The 25,898-nt window shown below is 43.9% G+C and overlaps 1 pseudogene across 1 annotated transcript in view; it reads right to left on the bottom strand.

The window, feature by feature from the left end:
* LOC147607680 (putative RNA-dependent RNA polymerase 1) overlaps nucleotides 1-25,320 on the bottom strand; it is a 41,130-nt pseudogene extending 15,810 nt beyond the window's left edge. The window contains exons 1-2 of the transcript XR_015264663.1: nucleotides 24,962-25,320; nucleotides 22,775-24,723 (exon numbers count right to left, since the gene is read on the bottom strand). The product of XR_015264663.1 is annotated as a putative RNA-dependent RNA polymerase 1 (transcript). The remainder of the gene's footprint in view (nucleotides 1-22,774; nucleotides 24,724-24,961) is intronic.
* Nucleotides 25,321-25,898: the final 578 nt, after the last annotated feature.

Raw genomic sequence — 25,898 nt, forward strand, 5'->3', positions numbered from 1 at the left:
GGGGGGGGGGAGGGGGATGTTCACCATCACGGGACTGCTAAGATAAGTGCTCGTAATAGTTCTCTGATAAAACCATATCATTCTATGGCCTGCTTAGTCGAATCCACCTCAACCTGATAGTATCCACGTCCCAAAGGATGAATATCAGTGATCTTTCCAATCTCACCAATAAGGCTTGCCTGCAAAAGGTCTCTAAGCTATCCACATGCTCGTAGGCAACACACAATCTTGCAAACCAAGGTGGAGGCCTCCAAGGATGCGACTATCAAAGCGAGGAGCTGGAGGTCTGCTTCTAAGAAGGAAGGGCAAGGAATGGCAGCCTCAATCGGGGATGACGAAGTGGCTGCATGGAGTCCTCTTGGAGGTAAGAAGACCAAAAGATGTCGATATTTGCCAAAAGAAAGGACCTGCCCGAAAGCTGAAAACACCTGACGAAGGGGCGAAGAGGATAGGGCTTGGGGAGACGGAACATTAATCAAAGATAAGTACAAAAGATGAATGAGTTAGATTGGCAAACATGTAGCTGATTTGATGTCAATCACGAAGAAACCAAGGACGGGCGAAAGGGCTGGCGGGCAACAAGGGGAAGAATTGGGGTGGGTGGAAGAAATAAAGAAAGAAAGTTATATTAAACATTTGCAAAAGATCCAATGGGTCTCTAAGACCAAAAGTGATACAGTAGTGACCATGTAATCTCCGCATGGTACAAAAGCAAACAAAGACTAGAGCTATGAGTTGGGAATGTCAAATCTGAGCCATATGATACAAGGGCAGGAAGCGCGCAAAGGGCAAACAAAGGGGTAGTGTGCAAGAAAGGGGAGGGAGGGTGAGGACAATAGCTGGCAAAAAAGCATAGGAAGAGGGAGGTGGGGTAGCGCGAAGTGGGGGGGGGGGGCTCCAACAACCTCTCTCTCAATGTCAATTTAACCTTTTTTAAGTAATTCTTATGTTAGTATTGAGATTAAATTTGCTTTTTATCTCTCTCTTTTTTCGGAAAGGAGATCCTTCTATTAGTTACCAAAAAAAAAATCCACACGGGCCAAATATATCTCTGTAAAGGAAACAATAATCAAAATGAAAAAAGGGGGAGTGGTGCTCTCCTCCTTAAGCTGGCCCCTCTAGTGGGAGGGGGCTAGATCATACAAGGGGGAGGGACCAACCAAACTGGCATTCTATAATGCCAAATGGGCTCACCACTACTCATAGTGAGAAACGGGTCATCCCCCCAAGTCCCCAGGAAGCCCGCACGGCACTCCCACATGCGATCAGAGCAACCCTGGAGTTTCTCCCAATGTCCATGAAGAGTGTGAATGATGTCGAGCCATATGCTTCGGATGGACTCCGCAGGTTGAGTGCAGGTGTCCTCACTGCAACAAGCTGGACATATACGCTATGCAGCAATATTGCTGCAAATCTCCCATCACTGACAAGAACCTCGAGTCCAGTGAACTATAGATGGGACCAGAACTGGAACTGTCGTGATCTGATGATGAGCAACATGCAATGCCAGTCCCCCACTATCCTCCTCATATGCCATGACAGTCTCAAGCTCTGTGGCCCAAGCCACTGTGCCCCAAGTAACTGTACGGGGAGCCCAGTCCATAGTGAAGATGTGGAGAATCCTCTGCCAAACCAGTTGAGCCTTCGGGCAATCCCAACGGCAATGATGTTGGGACTCATGTGGATGGCCACACCTGAAGCAAACTACAGATCTACCTTTGAAGGCCAACCAAGAGCCAACTGCTAAGCTCTAATGGGCTACTTGCCATAGAAACACTGTAATCTTCCCTGGCTGAAAACTATCCCATAGCCCCTTCCAGAAGTTGAAAAGAAACTAAGGGAGGCCCTGGGACTGCCAATGTCGTGGATCCTGGAGGGGCCGAAGGCGCGGGACCAAAAGGTGTAGCTTCTACCCTGGAGAATCTTCTCGCGTCTATGGGTTGGACCCTCAAAGAGATGGTGCTCCTGGAGGAAGAGTATGTCAATAGGTCCTCCGACTACAGCTCTGTGAAGCTCCTCTCTGAGGATCCCGTGCCTCCTCAAGCACTGCAGTCCACCCAAACCCTGAATCATAGTTGTCAGGTACATAGGTACAAAACGAGACGAAGGTACGAAAAACCAGTATCGGTACAGGACTTTTTATTTTGGGAAAATTAAGTTCGATAGAGGTACGTGTTGGAGAATTGCACAGGCAGAAACATAAACAAAACAAGAGAGAGCTTGTGGACAAGATCACCTTTTATAATAGCATGACAGCTTTACAATGGCAATTAGCCAGCAAGAAGTGTTGAACATGTACTTGGGATTGAACTGTTAAAGTGAGCAAAGAGGACCAGCCTTATATAGTGAGGATATGACCCAACCGACTGTCCTAAAATAGGCCGACCAGCTCACGAGTCACTACACAAGAGGAAAATACCTAAATGTCCATATAACACTGAGATGCACAATTCTAACACCACAAAGGGCTTTCTGCCATTCCAAGCTTCATAAGTGTTATATGCACATTATGAGTGCATATACTAGGAGGCTAACCCACATTAGGCTTGTGAGCATGGGAGAATGGGAATAAGCTCTAGTCGAGCATGGGTTAGGACTAACCTTAAGGGTTAAGGTTAGGGTCAGGCATCCAAGGGTCACACATGGGAGATGGAGAGTCAAGAGTCACTTGAGGGCCCTCCTATATAATAGGGGCATGGGGCACACTCAAGGGGGGCTTAGGCTATGGTCTCTTGATGTTATCTTGAGGCTAGGTTATGTTATGTTCTCTTGTGTAGAGGATCATAACTACTCACCTTCCATTTCACACTATGGCTACATACTATTGGATTGGAGTTATACCTCTTGATGATATGGGACATCAAGGTAAAGGTATGATGTATTTCATTATAATTCATGTGTAAATCCCTTGGGCTCGGGGATGGTCGGGTGGATGAGTTTATGCCTGATTTATGCATGTTTATGCATAACAATTATCTAGAGAGATCTTAGGGTTTTAATAGTGGTATCAGAGCAATCTCTAGTTAATTGTTGTTGATTTTTTTTTAATTCTAATTTTTGGTATTTTTTGAAGTAAATTTTAATATTTACTAAATAAAAATATTATTTTGTTGATTTGTTTAGATGATTTTGCACGTGGATCGTCGATATGGCGGTTGGAATGCGTGTTTCTTCTATTCAATGGAAAAATCAACGTTGTGGGAAAATTTTGTGAGTTTAATATCATTTTTTTTATTTTTTATGGTTTAAAATAAGCATTAATGAAAATTTTTACCAAAATACCGCATATTTTATTGCGGATATTTTTGGTAGAATGGATTCCCTGAATTTCTATAATTTATAGGAATTTTTTCTAATTTTTTATTTAAGCATTTTTATGGTTAAAAATGTATTTTTAACCAATTTTTGCGGGTTTTCCGCGGATATGCTATCCATTTTCTGTAAATTTTTTGCTAAAATGCAGTGTAGGAAAGCCAATTGATGCATTAAATGCTCTCCCGTGTGCGTGGAAATCTCTTCTCCTCTCAATTCTGAATTTTTCTTCTATTTTCCTCCCGCGTGTATAAACACCTCTTAAAAAGCTCATTTTTTATTAATGTTAATCATAATTAGGATTTAATTATGATTAAAAAATAATTAAAGCTTAATCTTCTCTCATTTAACAGAGAGAAGGAGGGGGTGGAAAAAGTGAGAAGGAATGGAGAAGAATTCAAAATTATTATATTTTGAGGCCTTATAAAATTAGAAAAGTCTTGTGTGGGCATTCTCTAGATAAACTTCTTTTATATATAGCCTACATGTATTAATGAGTGTAATCTCGTCGGCATTTTCACTTGTTGAAATCTCTTTCTTCAAAGTTCAACGAGTTTATCTTGTTGTGTTTGGATTAAGGAAATTTGGATTTTTCCTTTGTTGGCATTTCTTTCTCTAGTTCCGTATTTTAGGTGATTTATATAATCAACCTGATGGCTTACGGATAGACATATGTGACTCATCGAGACATTGATGACTCTCTATGTTGATATGGGTAACTTGAGACGCCGATAATTCCATGAGCAGATAGGAGTTTATCGGACCGCCGATGGATACCTGGTTCCTGCTCTTATAATGCCATGTTTTCCTACTTTATTCCGAATGGTTTACCAACAAGGAAATTACTTTGAGTATGAATTCCTTTGATCATCCGCAGTCTGATGGGCAAATAGAGCGTATGAATCATATTGTAGAGAATATGCTTCGTGCATATATCTCTGGAAAAGCATCAAATTGGAAAAAATATCTTCCAATGATGGAGTTTGCCTATAACAGTTTTAAACATACGGCTATTGGTTTTAGTCCGTTCATGCTTATGTATGGATATCAATCCAAGGCACCTATTGATGTCGGTCTTAAGGACATCGAGGGATTTCTTGCGTGATATGTAGGAAATGCTGACCGAAGCTCAGGATTCTATCAAGAGTGCTCAAGATAGGACACGGTTTTATGCTGATAGGGAACGCTTACCTCGGTCTTTTGAACCAAGAGCCTTGGTTTATTTAAAAGTTCCTAAAGATTCTCAAACTTTGTCAATAGGAAAATGCTCGAATTTATCTCCTAGATATCGTGGTCCATTTCGATTTATACATCGGATTGGCACGGTTACGTATGAACTTAAACTACCTCCACATGTTAGAGTTCATCAAGTCTTTCATATCAATAGATTGAAAGGAAAACTGGGAGGTGAGGATAACACAGTTACTCCTCAAGAACTCGTTAAAGTCGAAGAATTATCCTATGTCCCACATGAACCTGATAAGATACTTGAATTCAGGGAAAGGAAACTTTGTAGTTGACTAATTCCTGAGGTTAAAATTAGGTGGAAAGATAGGGAAATAGAGGATTCGACTTGGGAGTCGGTTGATATTGTTTAGTGCAGTTCTCCTTTTTTTCATTGCAAGAGTGCAATGTTTTGAGAGAGGGAAAGTATGTTATATGCACATTACGAGTGCATATACTAGGAGGCTAACCCACATTAGGCTCGTGAGCATGGGAGCATGGGAACAAGCTCTAGTGGAGCATGGATTAGGACTAATCTTAAGGGTTAAGGTTAGGGTCAAGCATCCAAGGATCACACATGGGAGATAGAGAGTCAAGAGCAAGGTTGTTAGAGGTGTCAGAGACGTTTGGTACGAGGCGGGTATAGTACGCACCTCGAAAGACTCGTATTTTTTCGAGACGTTAGAGGTGTCTCTTATATATATACATACATACATACATACATACACAATGAATCATGATAGATATATATATATATATATCACATAGATAGTGATAGATAGATAGATTATGAGAGAGTGAGAGAGAGAGAGAGAGAGAGAGAGAGAGACCAAAGTCAACTTTGAAGACCTTAGATGGTAGAGTCTAGACTGTAGAGTGAGTCGTGACGAGTCTAGATAATATCACCATTTAATTTCTACTTGCTTCAGGATGTGAAGCTCTTGAAGATTTCGCACCATCCGCAAGTTAGCGCGGCAATATACGAGGCGCTCTAACGGGATGTGCTAAGCTTGTTCCTAATCTTCATGTGCACGAGAGAGTATGCACTCCAATTCCTCTCGCATGCACCCGCAGAGCAATCCTAAGAGCAAAAAATAAAAAATTTAAATTTTAATAATATGAGTAAATAGAATTAGAAGAGGCAATGGCAAATGACCGTCACCTGGGCAAGGATCCTCATGGCAAAAGCTTATAGAGATGGGGTGGAATAGCCATACGTCTCCCACCATGAGAGTGGCTTCACCATCACCTCTCTTCTTCTAGAAGTAGGACGAGTGTACGATTGCCCGGTCAAGTTGTTGTAGGCAATGAGCTCCTCGTCCATCTTGATTTGTACTTCATCATCAAGCACATGACGCATATATAGACGTCTGCATTGGACTGGATCTCTTGATCCGAGAAGAGTTCCCTTGTTTTGTAAAGAGGATGAAGGAATGCGGCCATACCATGAATAGGCCTACACATCCATTGCCACCTCCTATCCACAATGGTCTTGATCTCATCAAGCCTATTAAAGCATATGCCACATTATACATAGAAAAATTTAAAATCAAACTTACAAGTACTATGTACACAAGAGTACATGAGGGAGGCCAAAGAGGTGATAGTCCAAGTGGTAAAGTGTTTGCCTAGGACCGAAAGGTCTTGGGTTCAAACCTTGCTTGGACCCCTCGGTGGCACCTCTCATCCGCGCTCTCCATAAGCTTCCCTTTCGGCGTCGATCGTGTTCTGGCCGCCTTTCCCGGGAGGACTCCAGTGTAGCCCCTCCGCTCTCTGTGGTCGAGTGTGCTCGTCGCCCTCTTCAGAGGGCCGTGTAGATGATCTTGTAGCTCACAACACCAGCGTGGTTGGGACGTTGAGCGAGTTGTAATGTTAACTATTAGTAGGATCTCTCTCCCGGAATTTTTTTTTTTAAAAAAAAGAGGGTACATGAGGAAGGAATAACTTACTAACCTTCTTGCATCAAGTGTCGTGCAAGCTTGAAGCTCCTCAATTGCATTTCTCATGAAATGTGTGAGAAGGCCCAAAGTGGATCCCTCCATGTCTGACATGCAAAGTACTCGATACAATGGAGTCATCGCAACTACGACGGCCCGTGCATCATCCCAAAAAGAAGGATCCAAGCACTTACGTTGCACCGTATAAGCCTCGGGACTTAGATGATCATCCCATTCTTCCCACTCTTGGGACACCACCATGCGTTGACGCTCACTACGAACGGCATGTAGTCTCTCCAAAACAATCCACATGTAGGCAAACCTTGTTTTGGAGGGCTTCACGAGCTCCAATCGCGAATGAACATGGAAGATGGCCAAGGGTTTCACCTTCTTAGTGAAGAAGGTCACAATGGTGGTTGCTTGGGCCAAAATGTCCTTGACCCAAGGCAACTTGCCGATATCTTCCATGAGCAAGTCAATGCAATGGGATGTGCATGGAGTCCAAACAATTGTTGGGAACTCCTCCTCCACCATGCGACCCATTGCACGGCAATTGGATGCATTGTCAGTGATGACTTGCACCACATTTGCATGGCCAACCTACAACCCAAAGTGCTCATGTAATTAGTACTATCATCTATGTGACATGTACTATGTTACATAAACATGTAGACTTATAGTATGTACAAAGAATAATTTACCTCGATGATTGCTTGGCGGATGTGTTGGAACATGGAACTCCCACTTGTCTTTCTACCGGCTTTCCCGACATCCACTCCTCGTAGGAAATACATGCCAAGAGGGCAAGACAGGAGGATGTTGATGATGCTTCTCCTCTTCCGATCACTCCATCCATCGGAGTGGATGCTACATCCATGCTTGGCCCATCCCAAACGAATAGGCAAACGAATTAGGCAATCCTCTCGTTCTCCTCGGTGAGCTTCTCGTCCTCATGTCAACGTAGCTCACTCCCGTCCATCCATCGCATGAACCGACGCCAGCAATGGCCTTGACCATCCTCTTCCATTGCGGGGTTTGAAGGACATGAAAAGAGAGATTGCACTCAATGATGGTGCGTGCAATCTCAATCTCCACCACTCGTTGCCGCTCTTTTACATAGGCCTTCGTGTTTTGAGTGGCTTGTAAAGTGGGTTGTACAAGCCCTCTAGCACCAGCATCATCAAAGGGATGTCGTGGTCGCTTTGATTGGGAGCTTGACCCCGATCCTTCCCCAATATTGACACTTGAGCTTCCACATGCTGAAGAGGGCATGAGTCTCTCTTCCTCGAGCTCTTGTTGTCACAGAGGTGGGCTTGACCTTGTGTTATCCACTTGCAAATGAGAGTTCTCCCTAATCACCTCATCGGCAATGGCTTGTGGAATGGATTAACATCCGGAGATTCCACCTCCTCCCAACTTTGCCATGTGACGAAGCACTCAGGTGATGGTGCTATTCCCTTCAAAGCCGCAATACCGGCATTTCCAACGCTTCCCTCCTGAACCGGCGGTGGAGAGTCCAAGCACTATGGTGAAACGATCCCATGCGGGATTGGCCGGCTTAGGCATGATGGATTATGAGAGAGAGAATGTGTGTGTATGAGAGAGGGAGAGAGAGAGAGTGTGTGTGTGTCTAGACTCTAGAGAGAGGCCTTGAGGGAGGAAAAGAGAGAGTGTGTGTGAGAGAGGGAGAAAGAAAGAAAGAAAGAAAGATTTTATTAACGTCTTCCAAAAGACCGAACTCGGCCTATGAGACAATTCAGTGTACCTGTGTGGGGTATCCTCTGTCATCCCAACAAAATGAAAAAGTACTGAACTAAAAAGCTGAATCTGGGTGTGCAATAAGTACAATGAGTGGGGGAGGGGATGGAGCTCTACTACTAGGAGAATGCAAAGCTATATGCATGGAATACAATCATGATATGCAACCTAGCTAGCTCCATCCTGTACCATACTGGGGATATAAAATGGTATACATCAATGAAGGGGGTGTCCACAGCTCCCTGAAGAACATGCCTGGGTCTGCTCTGAAGCGAGCCAGTCGCTCCGCACCCTCTCTGTGAAACTGAGCTCTGATCTCTGTCATCTCTCTCTGGTATAGGCATGGTGTCCGAAAGCCAGGTGTCCTCTATCTCTTGCGGGCTCTGAGTGTCTCTGCTCTCTAGAGAGTAATTCCCTGCTGTGTAGGGGCTGGGAGTGGGATGGATCTCTGAAAAAATGTAGTAATCTATGTCTGTCGTCCCCCCACTGGAGCTGTCTGAGCTTGTAATGAGACGCTGTATGTCTAGAATGAATCTCCCGAGTATGCGCTGGTCTGCTGCCTCAAAGATCTGGCGTAGGGAATGTGGCTCTCTGAACAAAATGGGATATCTCTCTCTGATGGCTGTATATGCTCTGCATCTGCATACATAATGCTCCTCACTCTCCACCTCCTCTCTGCACAATCTGCATACCCTCTCCTCTCGGGGGATCCGTGCTGCTCTGCCAGCCTCGATCTCCAATCGATGTGATGAAACTCTAAGCTAACCAATAGCCACTCGGGAGCCGTGTGGTAAAAAGCCCTCCATGTATCTAGGCCTCTCCATCATCAGTGATACTCATGAAGTGATCTCTGTAGTATAGCATCTTCGGTGGAAGAGGCTGTGTAGGCGATATCCATGTCTCTCGTGTATAGAGCTGCCATAGGTCCTGTCTCAATACTCTGTTCCTCTCACTATGAGAGAGACGGATATGTGGTGCATCCCTGTCATACTGGAATGGTGGTAGATGATCCATGTCTAGGCCATGCTGTGAGAACCAATGTGTGACCTGTGCATACCATGATCCTCTGTCTCCTGCCTCAGCCAGCTGTCTAGATGCCTCAAAAACTCTGTATGACAATCTGTCCTGTGGCATCTCTCTGAATCTGTCTAGCAAGAATATAGTCTAGAATATGGTCTCTACCATCATAGGAGGCGTAGCAAACTCTGCTCGGATAATGTCATGAGGTACTAACGGTTTGCTGCGTGTCATGAGGACCTGTGGTCTCTCTATCTGTGTCCACCAATGGGTAGCAAGGCCTAGCGCCCATACCGGTGCTCCATACATCAGTGCCGGTGTGACTAATGTGTCAAATAGCCACCCCTTCGTCCGAGGCTCCTGAAAATGCGCCTGGTGGCACTGTCTCTCTAGCACAGCCAATGCTGCATATCCCCGTGTCAATCTAGCTCTGGCTGCTGAACCCATGGTGAAGCGCGTGGCTGCTGCAAAGAAGGTAACCCCTAGGTACACGTATGATGTCACCACCTCCACCTCGCGTCCTGCGAGAGTGAATGTCAGCTGACTCCTGCCCTGTCTCGATGTATGAAAGACCATAACCTTGGTTTTCCCAAGGTTCACAGTAACACCCCTCTATGAGCAAAAATCATCGAGTGCATCTACATGCTGCTGTAGACCTCTTGGAGACTCAGACACTAATACAATATCATCAGCATAAAGCATAATATGTACTGAGGTACATGCTAAATCAACTCCATCTCCGCCTCCCCGTGTAATGAAGTCAGCCACCTCATCAATGTATAACCCAAATAGCGTGGGGGAAAGTGGGCATCCTTGCTTCACACCAATGGTGCTAGCAATAATGTCGGACATACCTCCTGGGCATCTGACTCGCCCAAAAACCTGCTCATATAATGTATAGATGCCTCATGTCATATCTGCTGGTATGCCAAGAGACTGCAGGCGCTGAAAGAGCCTCTCTCGTGGAGCAAGTATTGTTGCACATTGTTATGTGATAGGTGGTCAGATATACGCAAGAGGAATGTGTATAATGTTTTGGTGTCCTCTTGCAAGGGCACTATGTTTTTGCATGCCATTGATGCATCTATGCCTGGGACAGTGACCTATGAGTGCTCAGTGGATTATGTAACTCTTGCCTATAGGCTGCTCTATATATTATTTCTAAAGTTTTGAGCAGTTGCCATTATTGATGATGGAATCCGCATCTTGTTCTTGATGTTGCCAAATTATTTAAGATGATTGGTCGGTTGGGTGCCCATTGTAACTGGGTCACCCAGATTCTTTAGTTTCAACTTGTAACATGTTTTAATGTGTAAATGGTTAATGTTTAATATTGTTTTGCAGGGAAGGCAACATATTTTTTACATATTATAAACTTAAATATAAATTTTGGGACCTGTACTCTCCCTCTTTGTACAAAACGTTTTTGAAATGTATGGGATTTGAAAGAAACGTTTATGAAACATTTCTGAAACGTTTATAAACCACGTTTCATGAAACACCTCGTAACTATGCATTGACATGCATATATCATGGATGGAAGGTTCATAACTACAGTGCACAATGAATGCCCAATCATCCTATGCATAGTTCACTGACTTCTTTTCAACACTTGGTGCTGATGCATCAACCACAGTCATGCCTGACTCTTTCTTCTTCTCCTTCTCCAGCCTTTTTCTGCATTTATCTTTGTAATGGCCTAGCTTCCGATAGTAGTTGCATTTGCCTTTCTTCTTACGTTTATCACCCCCCTTCTCGGAATCCTTTCCAAAAAATTGGACTTATTCTTCCTTTAGCTTATAACCACCATGAGAAAAGCTTTTGCCTTTACTTTTTTGACTGGCGACAAATGCCTGATCTCTCACATGCATACTAGTTCAATTTTTTCGAGATTACTCTTCTTGCAAAAGCATGCAACCAACTCATTAAAAGTAAGGACATTGGGGTTGCTCTTCATCATGAACCAAAGTATAGATGCAAAACCCTAGTATAAATCTGCCAGAACTGTGAAAACAGTAGATACCAAAGAAGTGTCCAAGAAGGTCTCATCAATACATGCGAGCTGCTCCCTGAGATCTTTACTCCTTGTGAGGTACTCATCCATTCAATCCCCCTCATTCATATGTTGAGACTCTAACTACTTACGCAAGTAGGCCACTTGTGCCTCGTTACGCACCTGGTAAAGTGCAACAAGTGCATTCCAAGCATGCTTTGCAATTTTACATGAGCGAATATGAGAAATAATGCTTCTTTTCACTAAAAGTACCACTACTAATGCATGTGCCTATGCATCCTTGCCATCCCATCTAGCTTGTTTTATCGTGGGAGGTGCAGAGACAGATGCCACAGTTACATTAGAACTTGTATCACCATCCAAAGTACCCGTACTATGCTTTTGTGTCGGCGAGACACGACATGCCTCAATGCCAATAAAAACATTCCAAAGCCCTTTGGTGATTAATACATGGCGCATCATATAGGACCACAATGGGTAGTTGGTCCCGTCAAGCTTGTCCTTAGCGAAAAGCATCCCAAATACATCAGTGTCTTCCATTCTACCTGCAAATAACTAATCTCTGATATAGAATGCAAATATCCCAACTACCTACAAGTACTATCAATGCCCACTAAATGCAACCAAAATCATTGCCAGTAGATCACTGATGACAATTGGAGATGTAGAAAGAGTATGAAAAATTACAGAGTATAGAGTTGTGCAGAAAGCCCAAAATAGTACGAATTGACACTCCCCCAGGATGCTTGCAGAAACCTTCCAGCATGGAACGAGTCCCAAGACGCAAAAAAAAATTATTAACATAGTTAACAACACACTATATGGAATACCTTATCCACGTAAGAGAATAGCTCAATCTGAGATAATCAAAAGAGCAACTCGAGGAGAAGATAACAAGGGGATGAGAGCCAAGGAACTTGCTCAAGTACCAATTGTTGGAGTGGAGATCAATGTACCAAAACACGCATAGATGCAGCAAGCAAGAAGAGATAGATGGAAGCACAACACTCAAAGTAGATTAATGAGAATAAGTGAAGTACAAGTGATACAAGGGAAAATTCAAAGCTGGAAATGAGCAAAAAAAGGGTGGAAAACCACCTAAGTTTATGCCCAATGAGTCCAAGGATGCAAAAGAGGGCTCTAAAAAGAAGCCGAGGGGTAAAAAGGATGATCCTAAGCTGTCCAAACAGCACATTTTTTATTGCATGAAAGAGGGGAAGTGCTTATGTGGGAGCAAGGATCACATGAAATCTCAATGCCCCTAGAATGCCAAAAGGAATAATGTGCAAGATGTAAAACCAAGTGTGAATGTTATACCCGATGTACAGGGTAATACTGTACATAAGCCAAAGAGCAGAATTTTATGCAAGACTTGGAGCAAATTAAAGATCAAATAGCTTTATTCCTTTTTGATAATGCCTCTACACATAACTTTATATCCATTCAAATGGCTACTGCTCTTGGGCTAAAGCCCGAGGAATTGGGCATGGAATGTCAAGCAGATGCTGCCTTTGAGGGTAAGGAAGTCAAAGCCACTCCCATCATCGGGAAGCTTCACATACAGATTCAAGGATATTTGGATCATGAAGACTTCCTGTTAGCACCACTTACAGGATGTAATGTGATACTTGGGATGTCATGGCACTATCGTTTGGATCTCAACAAAGAGAAGAAATACTAGAGTAGAAATGGGCTTACATTCATCCATGTGAAACCTTTTTAGCAAACTTTTTATGTACTTAGTTTACTGCATAACAATGCCATCATCTGTATGCATAAACTGTATGCCGAGATAGTAGTGTAAAGGCCCCAAATCTGACATATCAAATTCAGCTTTCAAATCAGCTTTCAAATCTGAAATTTGTGCTTTGCTAGTACCTGTAATGAGCATGTCATCTACATACAAGATGACTATGAGAATATCAGCACCGGTTTTCTTCACATACAATGTACTTTCAGCTGGAGTATTCACATAACCTTGGCTGGTTAGATGAGCATGTATTTTATCATACCAAGTTCTTGGAGCTTGCTTTAACCCATACAATGCTTTGTGTAACCTGCATACTTTATGTTCCTCACCAAGAACTACAAAACCAATGGGCTGATTTACATATACTTCCTCCTGTAAATCCCCATTTAAGAATGCAGTTTTGATGTCCAATTGATGCACTTTCCATCCTTTATGCGCAGCCAATGCAATCACTGATCTTATTGTGGTCATTCTCGAAGTAGGAGCAAAAGTCTCCTCATAATCTATTCCCTTTTTCTCGGAGTAGCCTTAAGCCACAAGTCTTGCTTTGTACCTGTCAATAGTACCATCAGACTTCCTTTTGACTTTGTGCACCCACTTTGTTCCAATGACATGCTTGCCTTTAGGCAATTCCACAAGATCCCAAGTATTATTCTTCATGATAGAAGAGATTTCAGCTTGCATAGCTTGCACCCAATGCTCATTCTCATGTGCTTCTTCATAAGAAGAAGGCTCTCCTGAATCAAAGAGACCACCCATGGCTAATGCAGACTCCCCACAATGCATATTCAATGCATGGCTGGAACTAGCCCTTGTTCTACCTGTGAGTGTAGCTGCAAGTTTGCTTTCTTGCAAAGTTTTCAGCAACCATCTTGGCACTGACTTGGCTGTGTCTATGGCTGTTTGCTCTTCCCTGACAAGATCTTCCACTTCTTCCATAGAAGGGGGCTGAATGGCTGGCTGTTCGACATGTTCTACATGAGGATTTTCTTGTGTAGGGGCTGGCTGATCTGAATCCCCCCTAATTGCAATGGGTAATAGTCCATCTTGGATTATAAAGACGGTATCCTTTGCTCTCATTGCTGTAGCCCACAAAAATGCATTTCATTGCTTTGTCATCTAGCTTTGTTCGGAGTTGTTCTGGCACATGTGCATACGCCAAACACCCAAATGTACACATATAATCCACTGTTGGCTTTCGGCTATACCAAGCCTCAAATGGTGTTATGGTTTTCTTGTTGGAGACCTGTTCAACACATGAGTTGCACACATTATAGCTTCCATCCAAAAATTGTGAGGCAACTTTTGTGCTTTCACCATGCATCTTGCCATCTCCATGAGAGATCTATTTTTCCTTTCAGCTACACCATTCTGCTGCGGTGTATAAGGCACAGTACATTGGTGTTTGATGCCCTTTTGAAGCATATAATCCTTGAATACATTTGACATGTATTCTCCACCTCTATCTGAGCGGAGTGTTGGACTTTACATCCACACATATTTTCAGCCATTGCTACAAAGTGTCGAAAGCATGTAAACACCTCTGCTTTCGCTTTCAAAGGGTAAACCCAAGCAAACCTGGAGTAGTCATCAATGAATGTGACGAAGTAAAGATGCCCCCCTATGGATAGTGTCCGCATTGGACCACATACATCACTATGTATGAGCTGTAATTTACTTTCAGCTCTAACAGCTCCATCTTTGGGGAATGGTTTTCGTTGCATCTTTCCCAAAATACACCCCTCACATACATGTCTTGTTGGAGACTCAAGAGGCGGCATATTATCAACCATATGATGCTTCTGCATAAGCATCAAACTCCGAAAATTTACATGCCCAAAACGAGCATGCCATAGCTCTGTATCATGCATAGCAAGAGTGTGGGCAGCCACTGTATTTGCATCATAAGTACGCTTGTCATAGCTGTCCAGCTTATACAAGCCTTTGTATCGTGTTCCAGAAGTGACTATTTCATAACCCTTTGATGGGTCTTTTACCAAACACTTCCCATCTTCAGATTCAACCTTTAAACCTTGGTCGTTTATGGCTGAGACGGAGAGCAGATTTTTCTTTATCCCTGGAACATACAATACATCTTTCATACATATATTGCCACCATTGGCTACAATAAGTATGACATTGCCAATTCCCTTTACTGGATATGTGGTATGATCTGCACATGATACAGTGCGGCCATTTGAAGCATCACCAAGTGCTGAAATACATCTTTGCATGAAGTGATGTGGCTCAAAGCACCACTATCAAAATACCATGATACATCCTGTCTATCAGATGCAATGCAAGACATATCATTGTCTGAAGCACTTGATGTGTCACTAGTGCATGCGACCAAAAAAGTGTACTCTTCCTGAATTACATTAGCTGATTGCTGTGCTTTGTCATCAAAAGAGTCTGCTACTGCATTGCCTGCTTCTTTTCTTTTCTCTTTTGCAATCCGCTTCCTACATTCACTGATGTAGTGCCCAGGCTTATGGCAGTTGTGACATTTGCCCTTCTTTTTGGGCTTGTTTGCATCCCCTTTGTCAGACTTTTCACCACTAGAAGAGGGTTGTCCATGACCAACCTTGCTAGACTGTTGTCCCCCATGCTTAAAGCTCTTTGCTTTACCCTTATCCTGTGACATTTGCCCTTCTTTTTGGGCTTGTTTGCATCCCCTTTGTCAAACTTTTCACCACCAGAAGAGGGTTGTCCATGACCAGCCTTGCTAGACTGTTGTCCCCCATGCTTAAAGCTCTTTGCTTTACCCTTATCCTTGGTTGTAAATGCCTTGTCTCCACCACGGTTGCTCGATAACTTTGCTCTTGTTTGCTCTTCCTACAAGAGTAAACCCACCAACTCTTCAAAAGTGACGGGATCACCACCTCCTCTCATAGAGAGCTTGAGAGAGGTATGAAAGCCCAAGTAGGAAGGTGGTAAAGAATGAAGAGTGTTGGTGACCATCTGTCTGTCTAGGATAACCTCATCAATGTCTAGGATAACCTCTGTCTAGGATAACCTCTGTCTAGGATAACCTCATCAATGTTGAGCAATTGTTCCTGCAAATCTTTCACTTTGGTGAGATGATCTGCCATGGAGTCACCCTCATCCATAGAAAGAAGATCCAATTGCCTCTTCAAGTAGGCAACTCTTGCCTCGTTGCGTACCTGATACATTGCTTCCAATGTGTCCCATGCAAGCTTGGATGTCTTGCAAGAACAAATGTGCGGAATAATAGTCCTTTTCACTGAAAGAGCTATTAATGACATGGCCTGTGCATCCCTAGAGTCCCATCTCTTATGCTCTTGTGTGGGAGCACGTTCTACTTCAAGAGCTCTTTGAGCACCTCCTCTTTGAGGCGTGGCTGGCTGTATGGTAAGTGGGCGTGTGTCATCACCACACACGATGCCCCAAAGCCCTTTGGCTACCAGCAAATTACGGATCATGAAACTCCAGAGGGAGTAGTTAGATCCATCCAACTTGTCCTCCTGGGTGAGCACACCAAATACATCTGTAGCATTTTGAGCCATGTCAACAAAATATACCTGCAAGCAAACCAAGCACCAATGTGCAGTGCCACGCAACCAAATGTCCTGTGCAAATGTTTTCCTGCAAACTAAAGCAAGTGTAAACCTGCACCAAATTGTCCAATTACACACAATGTGTATACATATGTGACAAATCACAACTGTAATGCCCAATTACATGCTCCAATCTTAAAAGCCCCAATTTTTATGCACTCCAATCGCTTCAATGTGCAGTTAATTGGCCAATTTTCACAAAAGCCCCAAATTTCTGCAACTAAAGAGGCTCAATTTGCTGATTTCGACCTCAATTTGGAAAACCCCCAAATTGCAAGCAAAGCAACATGTCCAATTTTTCAATTTGGCCTCAAATTGAGAAATCCCCCAAATTGCCTGTGAACCCTGGACCAACTGCAATTTTCAAATTTTCTTGGCAGTCCCCCAAAACTTGTTGAATCTGGAGTAGAGTGCCTGCAAAGCTTTTGTTTTTGAATCCTTAAGTTTCTTGGAACACAAGTACCTGCACGTGGAGGGGCAGTACGGATGTGCAGGTGGACGTGCACCGCCGGTGGGCTGGGCGTCGCCGCCTGTGAACTGAGCTGCGGCGGAGCTCCCCCCAATAGTGCCACCAGCTCTGGGCGGCAGAGCAGTGGCGGCCGGAATGGTACAGCGACGGACGGGGACGTAGCAGTGGCGGCCGGAATGGCACAGCGACGGACGGGGACGTAGCAGTGGCGGCCGGAATGGCACAGCGACGGCGGACGGGGACGGAGCACTGGCAGCCGGAATGGCGCAACGACGGACGGGAGGCGCTGTTGGGCGGCGGCAGTCCTGGCTGCACTAGTGCCGCCGTGCGGGAGGGGCGGCGGTGGTGCTGCATCCACTAGAGCCGCCGGTCTTGGGGGGCTGTGGCGGCCAAATCTGGCGGAGTAGAGCCGGACGGAAGGTGCCAACGAACGGATTGGTCCCGACGACGGACCACTGGCTCCGTCGACGGAATTTCGCAGGCGATGGACTGACGGACTGCGCCAGCAAAAATCCGCAGGCGACGGAAAGACTGTGCAAGCGACGGAATTTCACAGTTTGCTGCAGATTTGAGGGATAGAACTCCATAGGAAGCCCCAAGCTCTGATACCAATTATTGGTGTTGGACTCACACACTCACACACACAAACCTGCACATTAGGGTTAGGTGCAGGATGAAGAAGCTCACACAGAGAAATGAGAGAGAGAGAGAGAGAGAGAGAGCCAAAAGTGTGGTAGCCACAAAATGCAAGTCAACCCTTGCATGTGTGTCACATCCATATAATATAGAAGTACAAAATATTATATGTAGAGTGTCCTTTCACACTTGATATCCAAGGGGAAAAACCACATGGGAAAAAGTGCCCTTGGTTAAGCCCTGTTCACACATAGCACTACCATAAGTGAGCATATGCCTACAAGCCTAAACTCTCAGAAAAGCATCTAAGGTGGGCAAATTTCTTGTCCATGTTTCATTTTCAGATTTTGCATAATCCGGGCAAGAAGAATTTGGTAGCGGATGCTTTTTCACGCTGGCCTCAAGTGCATACAGTGACTACTACCTATCATCACGACTTATCAGGGATACGAGATATGTACTCTTTGGACACATATTTTCACGCTGGCCTCAAGTGCATACAGTGACTACTACCTATCATCAGGACTTATCAGGGATACGAGATATGTACTCTTTGGACACATATTTTCAGCTTATTTGGGCTGATTTGAATGCTGGTACTATTGTCCTATCTTATCCGACATGAGATGGTTTTCTAATGATGCAAAACCGCATGTGTGATCCAAGAATGGTCCCAAAAATTTATGGAAGAGTGTCATGCTCCTCCGTATGTAGGCCATCGTGGCAGTTTGGCTACTACACAGGCTTTGGAAAGATATTTCTTTTGACCAGCTTTACGCAAGGATATTGAAACTTATGTTCGTGAGTACCTAGTGTGTCAAAAAGTCAAATTTGATAGGCACAAGACACCTGGTTTGGTTCAGCCTTTACCCATTCCACAAGAACCATGGGAAAGCATTGCCATGGTTCTGACTTTCCCATGGTTCTGACATGCGAGGGATTGATCATACTAAAACAACCTTAGGCTAATACTAAACTTCACTTAATGATGCTTAAGAGAGAGACAATGGTGTCAATGCAATGCAATGCAACTATATTAAATGCAATGGTTACAAGTGAGATCTATGAATAGATTTATGTTGAATATCCTTCTCAAAATGAGAGAGATATGCTGAATGCTGATGGTGAATGACTGTTCCTTTCTCCATTGTTGAGGTCCACCCTTGGATGCCGGCTTTCCTCTATGTAGGAGGTAGGAAGATGGCTGATCTGAATGCTTACTACTGTCTGAATGCTGAATATGTTGCTCCCTAGGTAGGAAACGCTGAGAAGAGAGGAAGATGTCCTGCTGATTATGATGCGCTTCTATTTATACTATTTTATGATGCTGGTCGGGTACAGTACTGCAGTCAGCCAACTTACTAGTGTCCACACAACTTCATAAATATTTATATGCTGCTCTCAGCTGGTTGCTTGGACCTTGTCGGCTGCTAACCACAGTCCATGGCCATGATGTTGCATGCTCTAAATTGATATGAATGCCTTATGTGCTGATGTAGAAGCTGAAACAGTCCCATACATGCTACACATGTTGAGATACCCTCTGCTAAACTATTGCTGGGTGGTACACCTGGCAACCTTTCGACTCCTCTACTAACCCTTCTCCACTGAAACCACTGCCCCACTTCTTCTCCTATGGGGACTGAGGTCGACTACAAGAGTTGAATCCTTTGAGCCAAAGACTTCTCCACTGCGGGAACTACATGGCAAATGCTGCTAGATCTGCTCGGAAAACCTGAGTCACCACTGACCTGTCTCTGTGGAATCCTTTCACACACCCTCTCCATCGTTCCTGAACCTCCTGAGGCAATGTTGGAGAAAACTTTTATCTTCTTATGTGGAAGAGAACCCCTTTCTACCAGTTGAAGCCCAAAACTCCAACTACTCCTTTGATGATGGATGTCATAAACTCATGGGTAAAACCTGTATGCCTTGCAGATGCAAAATGCTAGATTGACTACTAGGATGACTACTATGCTGATGCAAGCCCTGTGCAACCCTACATGCTGTGCAAGAATGCAAATGGATGGGTTACTAATGCATGCCTAAGGGGAAAACCCTAAGGATGGCCTACAAGATCTTGAGAACTGGATTTAACTGAGCGGAAGCGACTAACATGCTGACTTACTAAATGACTTATGAAATGAACATGAACTAAGGCTGCTTACCTCTAATACCAATGTGACATGCAAGAGATTGATCGTAGTAAAACAACCTTAGGCTAAAGCCTAATAATAAACTTCACTTAATGATGCTTAAGAGAGAGACAATGGTGTCAATGCAATGCAATGCAACTATATTAAAATGCAATGGTTACAACTGAGATCTATGAATAGATCTATGCTGAATATCCTTCTCAGAATAAGAGAGATGCTGAATGCTGATGGTGAATGACTGTTCCTTTCTCCACTGTTGAGGTCCACCCTTGGATGCCAGCTTTCCTCTATGTAGGAGGTAGGAAGATGGCTGATCTAAATCCTTACTATTGTCTAAATGCTGAATATATTGATCTACTGACTCTCCTTGCTCCCTAGGTAGGAAACACTGAGAAGAGAGGAAGATGTCCTACTGATTATGATGCACTTCTATTTATACTGTTTTATGATGTTGGTCGGGTATTGTACTGCAGTCGGCCAGCTTACTGGTGTCCACACGACTTCATAAATATTTATATGCTGCTGTCAGCTGGTTGACTGGACCCTATAGGCTGCTGACCACAATCCATGACCATGATGTTGCGTGCTCTAAATTGCTATGAATGCCTTATGTGCTGATGTAGGAGCTGAAACAGTCCCATACATGCTACACATGTTGAGATATATGCTATAAATGCCCTAAATAATACTTGATGTTCCTGAATGCTATTTGCTAAATGCTTATAAATGCTCTGATATGCCATGTCACTTGAACACCTTCTGGGTGTGCACGTGACAATGGATTTCATTGTGGATTTGCCGAGATCGGTACATGGTAATGATGCTATATGGACTATCATTGATCGCTTTAGCAAACAAGCACATTTTATTCTTGTGAGGAAAACAATCAAGCCAGAGCACATGGCAAAGTTGTTCTTGACTCAGATCTTCAAACATCATGACATGCCCGGGTGTTACTTAAGTTCGAGAAAGCACGTCTTCGAAAGCGGCCAGGTAAAGAAATTCAAAGCTTTCGAACAGGTATTATGGTCCATTCCAAATCTTGCAGAAGTGGGACCATCTCCTATGTAACCAGTTTTGGAAGATCCACCAGAGTTCGATGAGCCTGAGGAGGTACTACAACTTGAGTAGATAGTTTTTCATAAGGAGCATAAGCATACAGGTGGCAAGCTAGTACCCAGGTATCTTGTGAAATTTAAAAACTATTCAGCTTTGGATGCAAAATGGATGAACGAGGATTATTTTCAAGAATATCCGGAACTTCTAAGGCCTATCCGGAAGCTTTTGAGTTGCGGTCAACTACTTAGAAGCCGAGGGGAATGTCACAAAATTCCTCATTGCTTCTATTTTCTATTGTTCATGTGTGGCATATGGAGCCTGACATGACATACATGTATGGCTTGTGGAGCCTGACATGGTGTGTTTGTATGGCATATGGAGCTTGACATGACAGTACATGCATGGCTCATGGAGCCTCACATGATAGTACATATATGGCTCATGGAGCCTGACATGATGTGATATCCTGGGACTAGCTATCCTGGTGATCTTCTGTATTTATGTTTTGGGAAGATTCCGGAAGGATCATGAAGCCCTAAACACTACTTGATACAACTAAGCAGATGGATGTTTCTTCCAGTCTAGTTGCACTCATGTGTGTGCATGACCTTGATTTTATATTTGTTGCCTGGAAATGCCTAAGATTACTGCTTGTGTTGTCCATGGGACTGGGGACGCCTGGGCACCCTGCCTGTGGGCGTGTATGGGCACACCTGTTAGGGACTAACACGTGGTTAACATGTGTTTTGCAAGTAAGAAGTGCCCCTAAAAACCCAATTTACAGCTTTATGATTTCACATACTAATAATTATGGGTGCAAGTCCACACTCACTTATAAGTGACCGGACAACTTATAAGTTACACACTGGTAAGGCTTTTAATACATGTGGCAACCAAAAGACAGGCACCGGACCTGATTTGAGCAAACTGCTTGTAGGCGCCCCATCCTAGACCTAAAAAGCACACACCTGAGTTATTATTGGTGGACAAACTCTATTACTAGAGGAGAATTCAAGTGGAGCATACGCATGTTTTCCTGGTGCATGGGAGAGCTGGTCGACCAGATTTGGAGCCTTCTACCCCATCCACCACGACAGATATCAACCAGGTGTAAGGAGTGGATCGACCACTTTTAGAGGTGATTCTGGTGCTAGCCGGCTGTTTACAGCCCTCAAAAAGCTACTAGTCAGGGCATCTGGAGCACGATAAAAGCTGGCCGATTTGTGTGGGAGGCTGGTTCTGCTACCCTCTGGCATGTAAACCATTGCTAATCGACTCTTTCTATGGCTACTGAGAGCTGGTTGACTTCTGAAAACAGCCCCTCAAGGCTGGTCGATTTGCTCTGTGAGCCAGACAGGTGGAAGATGGAGTTACAGGGCTATCATGGGCTGATGTGGGAATGCTATGGGCTGTCCATGGTTGTCCTGCATGTGCTCTAAGCTGGGAAAGCTCTCTTGTTTTGAGAAGGGACATCAAATTCAGCATATGTTTTTCTTTTGTTTTCATCTTGTACTGGAAGATTCAGTGCTAGCCAATGGAGAATCCCTGGGCACCCACAAGGTTGTAAATGAAATAGACTCCTTTTTGGTAATCTAACCATAAAGGGGGGAAAGAGGAGGGGGGGGGAAGAGGGTGTGGTCAGCCCATCTTCTGGCCCCTAGTGTGTAATGCGCAGAGTTGTCTATCTCTCTCTTGTCTGGCATGTTCATGTGTTTGATCAATTTTCATGATTGGTAAGATTTCCGTGTTACAGCTGCCCTTCAGTTACACACACACACAACTTTACTTGCTTAAACCACTAGATATCACACAGCTTAACGATCCTTAATTGCACAACTTGGTATCATATCCATAAGAGTCTCACCTTGGACCTTGCTGTGGAAAAGCAATGCAATCCACAAGATGGTGCAGAGCTGGAACATCGACTGCAGTCAGTACACGAACATCACCAGGATGGACACAAGGATTCTTTGCCACGATTATCTTGCCCTCCACAATGCAAACATTTTGAGTTGTCCCATTCACTACACGGACAGCCACTGGATTGAGTCCATCACTGAAAATCTTATGTGGGGTCCCTGGTGTCGGTAAAACACTCACAAACACTTCCCCATAGCGCAGAGTTGCTGTCTCATCTAGACAGCCCATCAAAAGCCGACCTTTAGGAACAAATATGCGTGTCTTCTTGCGAAGATGCATGAGCTGCACCACTTTAAAAGCATACAACATCCTCTTCAAGAAAGGCTCGAGACCCGGCCCGTAACCTGCTGAGATCATCTCCATCATAACCCTGTGAGTGTCACCTCCACAGAAAGTCTGCAAAATATCAAGAGCGACCTCCCCATCATCTAACATCTGATCCAACCGTTGCATCACCTTCAGCTGCATTCTCTCAAAAACGGCATCATTCACACCTAGTGTAGAGAGGAGAATGATGATTTGGCGATTAAGGTAGCTTGGTATTAAGTGGCTCCAGTTGATGATGTCAAGGCCAACTTGTGTAGAGGGGAACTTGTTCATGCTATCCCGTAGAGAAAGTTTGTATGTACTACGAGGATCAACTGCTACCACTCCTTTGTAGCCACCATACCGTATCTGATACAGTGATGGTACTCCACTGTACAGCCTCTTTAGCTTACATTTTTTGGCCACTTCTGTGGCAAACCTTTCGGAGATTTTTCCTATACCGTCTGAGAAGCAGTAACCAGATTTCAATATATCAGGGATCTCCTCAACTTCATCTGGGTACACATTCAATGACTTCGTTGAAGAGCTGAAAGATTGCCCCATTCTAGCTGCACATTTTGCCACATTTCTTATATTCAAAAAGTTCCCCATCCATTCTCGGATGTCATCTGCCGAGTTTTTTCCATCCGACGCGAACATCCAGACGCTGTTTTCTCGTAGCTGACTTGAAGAAAATGCAAGAAATTCGAACTTTTTGCTGCCTATACTGATACCATCCCTCAGAATAGAAATGATGCGTTCATACACCTTTGTATGCTGCTTCTGCCAAGATGATGATGACCCCCATGGACCTGATTTCTTCAGAAACATGAGCACACTAGAAGAGAGGCTATCGAAATCCTCCTCTACAAAAGAGACTCGTAGGAAATTGTCAATGCTGTCAATGAAATGCCGGGTCACACGATTTGACACAACAGCTTCTGGACCCAAGAAATAGACTCTTGAGGGAGTTATATAAACTCTCCGGATCTCCACAAGACCATCATTCGACAAGCTTTTGCTTGATTTAACCTGATGCTTTTCTTTAGACAATCGTTGGGTTTGTGTCTTGAACCATTTTTCAGGGGTATAGCATGTGTCTTCTCTCAATTTCAACTTACCCAACAAGTGTATGATATGCTCTAGTGGCATCTTTTCAGAGGGTTGAATCAACTCAATGAACTTCTGCCCAAGGGTAGGCCCACTTAGATATCCATGTTGCACAAGAGAGTTTAGAAGGAAAACCAGCTGGAAGGGGAGCCCCGCAACATAAGGTGAGCTCAGTATGGGAACGATCATGTTTGAAGTGCTATAAGAGATCCCATGTTTTATTGACAAATCTTTCTCCACAGTAGGAAGCTCTCTAAGCTCTGATAATTTACTCATCAAAGTCTCAAGTGCCTTTCCATGTTTCTCGAACATTTCGATACAATAACTGAAAGACTGTCCAATGCTAGCGTTGGGAGAGAAGTCTGTTGTTCGAGCCCATGCCACCTTGGTACCCTCACCAAACAGCTCAGGATCATCCTCAAAGAAAATATCCATTGCACATGGAAGTTGCTCGAACACTTGAGGTGCAAGCCATACCTGCAAGATGCAAATCACACAAATATCAACAACCTTGATTTAATATTTGGATAAAATCATCATCATTGTCATCCTTTTATCAGACAAACAGAGTTATTAACCTAGGCATAATTTCATAATGGAAAATCTCCCTTCGCTAACAATAACCCGTCTTGAGCTTAAACCAAAAATTTAGATAAGAGCTTGAATTGAGTAAATCAATGCTCATGTTAAACCCCCAAAAGAAAGATCCTTCCACCAGTAAAGCAACGAGCATCTGAGATTACTGAGCTATACGTCTGAATAAGGCTCCCTCCACGGCTGGCAGCTCTTGGAGGGAGGTTACACATGAGGGGGTGGGGTAAAAATCCACATTGGAGGCCTATGATACCAACTGATTCGATCCTCTCCTCCAGAAAAATAAAAGTCCGAGGCTCCAAGAGCTGAAGAAAAGCTGTCCTTCGTTCCTGCATAGCCCTGGAGTGCACAAATCCAGATCACTGACCCACATTTAATCTCAATCGCCGATCTTTTGATCCGCCTGAATCTTTTCATTAGCAATGAGCTCCTCTAACCATTTATCACAGGACACCACCTATTCCCACAAAGAGATATGGTTTGGTGCGCAATTTATAGCCGAAATCATACAAGTATGGAGTGTCCTATGCTAAGGCCTAGACAAGAACAATTTTGTGCTCATTGCCAATGTCGTGGTAACCACAATACAACTCATTGTTGGTACCAGGGAAACCCGGCACCACAACCTATGCTCCCGGAACCAAAGCAACCACTAGCCCTACCACCCATACCAAATACTTCTCAACTGGCGCATAATGGAGTGCCCATTTATCAGAACCCTATACTGAGAGGTATGTATCGACCACCACCAATGCCATACCCACCTCCAATATTACCACCCCAACTAGTTCCTCCTACAACTGCACCAGTACAACAGTACTCGGTGGCATTGTCAACGGACTCAGAGAGTCCAGAATAGGAGAGCTATAAGCCATCTGAGCAATAATTCATATGGATATCTAGGGCAACCCCAGGCCACAGACTATATCTCTCTGTTAAAAGCTATGGTGCAACAAAGAGCGAGAGACTTCAATAACACGTCATGTAGGCCACCTCTTCAATGTCATTCCATACGGAGGAAGGCACATGTTACAAGTGTGGATTCGAACATGCTTTCA

The sequence above is a fragment of the Cibotium barometz genome, chromosome 55 (genome assembly GCF_041138505.1).
Source record: "Cibotium barometz isolate CiBa-2024 chromosome 55, ASM4113850v1, whole genome shotgun sequence".
NCBI lineage: Eukaryota > Viridiplantae > Streptophyta > Polypodiopsida > Cyatheales > Cibotiaceae > Cibotium > Cibotium barometz.